Source organism: Rhinoderma darwinii, chromosome 5 (assembly GCF_050947455.1).
Source record: "Rhinoderma darwinii isolate aRhiDar2 chromosome 5, aRhiDar2.hap1, whole genome shotgun sequence".
Lineage (NCBI taxonomy): Eukaryota > Metazoa > Chordata > Amphibia > Anura > Rhinodermatidae > Rhinoderma > Rhinoderma darwinii.
In genome coordinates, this window is record NC_134691.1 from 342,022,238 (window position 1) to 342,028,018 (window position 5,781).

Below are 5,781 nucleotides of genomic sequence, written 5' to 3' on the forward strand. Positions count from 1 at the left end.
GGCACTGCCAGCCTCTGTATACTGCCCGGCTCCTGTATATACATCACACATGGCACTGCCAGCCTCTGTATACTGCCCGGCTCCTGTATATACATCACACATGGCACTGCCCTCCTCTGTATGCTGCCCGGCTCCTGAATATACATCACACATGGCACTGCCAGCCTCTGTATGCTGCCCGGCTCCTGTATATACATCACACATGGCACTGCCAGCCTCTGTATGCTGCCCGGCTCCTGTATATACATCACACATGGCACTGCCAGCCTCTGTATGCTGCCCGGCTCCTGTATATACATCACACATGGCACTGCCAGCCTCTGTATGCTGCCCGGCTCCTGTATATACATCACACATGGCACTGCCAGCCTCTGTATGCTGCCCGGCTCCTGTATATACATCACACATGGCACTGCCAGCCTCTGTATCCTGCCCGGCTCCTGTATATACATCACACGTGGCACTGCCAGCCTCTATGCTGCCCGGCTCCTGTATATACATGGCACTGCCAGCCTCTGTATACTGCCCGGCTCCTGTATATACATCACACGTGGCTCTGCCAGCCTCTGTATACTGCCCGGCTCCTGTATATACATCACACGTGGCACTGCCAGCCTCTGTATACTGCCCGGCTCCTGTATATACATCACACGTGGCACTGCCAGCCTCTGTATCCTGCCCGGCTCCTGTATATACATCACACGTGGCACTGCCAGCCTCTGTATACTGCCCGGCTCCTGTATATACATCACACGTGGCACTGCCAGCCTCTGTATCCTGCCCCGCTCCTGTATATACATCACACGCGGCACTGCCAGCCTCTATACTGCCCGACTCCTGTATATACATCACACGTGGCTCTGCCAGCCTCTGTATACTGCCCGGCTCCTGTATATACATCACACATGGCACTGCCAGCCTCTGTATACTGCCCGGCTCCTGTATATACATCACACGTGGCACTGCCAGCCTCTGTATCCTGCCCGGCTCCTGTATATACATCACACGTGGCACTGCCAGCCTCTGTATACTGCCCGGCTCCTGTATATACATCACACGTGGCACTGCCAGCCTCTGTATACTGCCCGGCTCCTGTATGTACATCACACGTGGCACTGCCAGCCTCTGTATACTGCTCGGCTCCTGTGTGTACATCACACGTGGCACTGCCAGCCTCTGTATACTGCCCGGCTCCTGTATGTACATCACACGTGGCATTGCCAGCCTCTGTATACTGCCCGGCTCCTGTATGTACATCACACGTGGCACTGCCATCCTCTGTATACTGCCCGGATCCTGTATGTACATCACACGTGGCACTGCCAGCCTCTGTATACTGCCCGGCTCCTGCGTATACATCAAACGTGGCACTGCCAGCCTCTGTATACTGCCCGGCTCCTGTATATACATCACACGTGGCACTGTCAGCCTCTGTATACTGCCCCGCTCCTGTATATACATCACACATGGCACTGCCAGCCTCTGTATGCTGCCCGGCTCCTGTATATACATCACACATGGCACTGCCAGCCTCTGTATACTGCCCGGCTCCTGTATATACATCACACATGGCACTGCCAGCCTCTGTATGCTGCCCGGCTCCTGTATATACATCACACATGGCACTGCCAGCCTCTGTATGCTGCCCGGCTCCTGTATATACATCACACATGGCACTGCCAGCCTCTGTATACTGCCCGGCTCCTGTATATACATCACACATGGCACTGCCAGCCTCTGTATACTGCCCGGCTCCTGTATATACATCACACATGGCACTGCCAGCCTCTGTATACTGCCCGGCTCCTGTATATACATCACACATGGCACTGCCCTCCTCTGTATGCTGCCCGGCTCCTGAATATACATCACACATGGCACTGCCAGCCTCTGTATGCTGCCCGGCTCCTGTATATACATCACACATGGCACTGCCAGCCTCTGTATGCTGCCCGGCTCCTGTATATACATCACACATGGCACTGCCAGCCTCTGTATGCTGCCCGGCTCCTGTATATACATCACACATGGCACTGCCAGCCTCTGTATGCTGCCCGGCTCCTGTATATACATCACACATGGCACTGCCAGCCTCTGTATACTGCCCGGCTCCTGTATATACATCACACATGGCACTGCCAGCCTCTGTATACTGCCCGGCTCCTGTATATACATCACACATGGCACTGCCAGCCTCTGTATACTGCCCGGCTCCTGTATATGCATCACACATGGCACTGCCCTCCTCTGTATGCTGCCCGGCTCCTGTATATGCATCACACATGGCACTGCCAGCCTCTGTATGCTGCCCGGCTCCTGTATATACATCACACATGGCACTGCCAGCCTCTGTATACTGCCCGGCTCCTGTATATACATCACACGTGGCACTGCCAGCCTCTGTATGCTGCCCGGCTCCTGTATATACATCACACGTGGCACTGCCAGCCCCTGTATACTGCCCGGCTCCTGTATATACATCACACGTGGCACTGCCAGCCTCTGTATACTGCCCGGCCCCTGTATATACATCACACGTGGCACTGCCAGCCTCTGTATACTGCCCGGCTCCTGTATATACATCACACGTGGCACTGCCAGCCTCTGTATACTGCCCGGCTCCTGTATGTACATCACACGTGGCACTGCCAGCCTCTGTATACTGCCCGGCTCCTGTATGTACATCACACGTGGCACTGCCAGCCTCTGTATACTGCCCGGCTCCTGTATATACATCACACATGGCACTGCCAGCCTCTGTATACTGCCCGGCTCCTGTATATATATAACACGTGGCACTGCCAGCCTCTGTATACTGCCCGGCCCCTGTATATACATCACACATGGCACTGCCCTCCTCTGTATACTGCCCGGCTCCTGTATATACATCACACGTGGCACTGCCAGCCTCTGTATACTGCCCGGCTCCTGTATATATATCACACGTGGCACTGCCAGCCTCTGTATACAGCCCGGCTCCTGTATATACATCACACGTGGCACTGCCAGCCTCTGTATACTGCCCGGCCCCTGTATATACATCACACGTGGCACTGCCAGCCTCTGTATACTGCCCGGCTCCTGTATATACATCACACGTGGCACTGCCAGCCTCTGTATACTGCCCGGCTCCTGTATGTACATCACACGTGGCACTGCCAGCCTCTGTATACTGCCCGGCTCCTGTATATACATCACACGTGGCACTGCCAGCCTCTGTATACTGCCCGGCTCCTGTATATATATCACACGTGGCACTGCCAGCCTCTGTATACTGCCCGGCCCCTGTATATACATCACACATGGCACTGCCCTCCTCTGTATACTGCCCGGCTCCTGTATATACATCACACGTGGCACTGCCAGCCTCTGTATACTGCCCGGCTCCTGTATATATATCACACGTGCCACTGCCAGCCTCTGTATACAGCCCGGCTCCTGTATATACATCACACGTGGCACTGCCAGCCTCTGTATACTGCCCGGCCCCTGTATATACATCACACATGGCACTGCCCTCCTCTGTATACTGCCCGGCTCCTGTATATACATCACACGTGGCACTGCCAGCCTCTGTATACTGCCCGGCTCCTGTATGTACATCACACGTGGCACTGCCAGCCTCTGTATACTGCCCGGCTCCTGTGTATACATCACACGTGGCACTGCCAGCCTCTGTATACTGCCCGGCTCCTGTATGTACATCACACGTGGCACTGCCAGCCTCTGTATACTGCCCGGCTCCTGTGTATACATCACACGTGGCACTGCCAGCCTCTGTATACTGCCCGGCTCCTGTATGTACATCACACGTGGCACTGCCAGCCTCTGTATACTGCCCGGCTCCCGTATGTACATCACACGTGGCACTGCCAGCCTCTGTATACTGCCCGGCTTCTGTATATACATCACACACATGGCACTGCCAGCCTCTGTATACTGCCCGGCTCCTGTATATACATCACACATGGCACTGCCAGCCTCTCTATACTGCCCGGCTCCTGTATATACATCACACGTGGCACTGCCAGCCTCTGTATACTGCCCGGCTCCTGTATATACATCACACATGGCACTGCCAGCCTCTGTATACTGCCCGGCTCCTGTATGTACATCACACGTGGCACTGCCAGCCTCTGTATACTGCCCGGCTCCTGTATATACATCACACATGGCACTGCCAGCCTCTGTATACTGCCCGGCTCCTGTATATATATCACACGTGGCACTGCCAGCCTCTGTATACTGCCCGGCCCCTGTATATACATCACACATGGCACTGCCCTCCTCTGTATACTGCCCGGCTCCTGTATATACATCACACGTGGCACTGCCAGCCTCTGTATACTGCCTGGCTCCTGTATATACATCACACGTGGCACTGCCAGCCCCTGTATACTGCCCGGCACCTGTATATACATCACACGTGGCACTGCCAGCCTCTGTATACTGCCCGGCTCCTGTATGTACATCACACGTGGCACTGCCAGCCTCTGTATACTGCCCGGCTCCTGTGTATACATCACACGTGGCACTGCCAGCCTCTGTATACTGCCCGGCTCCTGTATGTACATCACACGTGGCACTGCCAGCCTCTGTATACTGCCCGGCTCCTGTATGTACATCACACGTGGCACTGCCAGCCTCTGTATACTGCCCGGATCCTGTATGTACATCACACGTGGCACTGCCAGCCTCTGTATACTGCCCGGCTCCTGCGTATACATCACACGTGGCACTGCCAGCCTCTGTATACTGCCCGGCTTCTGTATATACATCACACACATGGCACTGCCAGCCTCTGTATACTGCCCGGCTCCTGTATATACATCACACATGGCACTGCCAGCCTCTGTATACTGCCCGGCTCCTGTATATACATCACACGTGGCACTGCCAGCCTCTGTATACTGCCGGCTCCTGTAAATACATCACACATGGCACTGCCAGCCTCTGTATACTGCCCGGCTCCTGTATATACATCACACGTGGCACTGCCAGCCTCTGTATACTGCCTGGCTCCTGTATATACATCACACGTGGCACTGCCAGCCCCTGTATACTGCCCGGCTCCTGTATATACATCACACGTGGCACTGCCAGCCTCTGTATACTGCCCGGCTCCTGTATTTACATCACACGTGGCACTGCCAGCCTCTGTATACTGCCCGGCTCCTGTGTATACATCACACGTGGCACTGCCAGCCTCTGTATACTGCCAGGCTCCTGTATGTACATCACACGTGGCACTGCCAGCCTCTGTATACTGCCCGGCTCCTGTATGTACATCACACGTGGCACTGCCAGCCTCTGTATACTGCCCGGATCCTGTATGTACATCACACGTGGCACTGCCAGCCTCTGTATGCTGCCCGGCTCCTGTATATACATCACACATGGCACTGCCAGCCTCTGTATACTGCCCGGCTTCTGTATATACATCACACACATGGCACTGCCAGCCTCTGTATACTGCCCGGCTCCTGTATATACATCACACATGGCACTGCCAGCCTCTGTATACTGCCCGGCTCCTGTATATACATCACACGTGGCACTGCCAGCCTCTGTATACTGCCCGGCTCCTGTATATACATCACACATGGCACTGCCAGCCTCTGTATACTGCCCGGCTCCTGTATATACATCACACACATGGCACTGCCAGCCTCTGTATACTGCCCGGCTCCTGTATATACCAGGCGGGGGGAGGGGAGCTCTGGGTGGCGGTTATATTGGGGGCGGTTACTGTTTGTTTACACTTTCACTTTCATTTCTTGA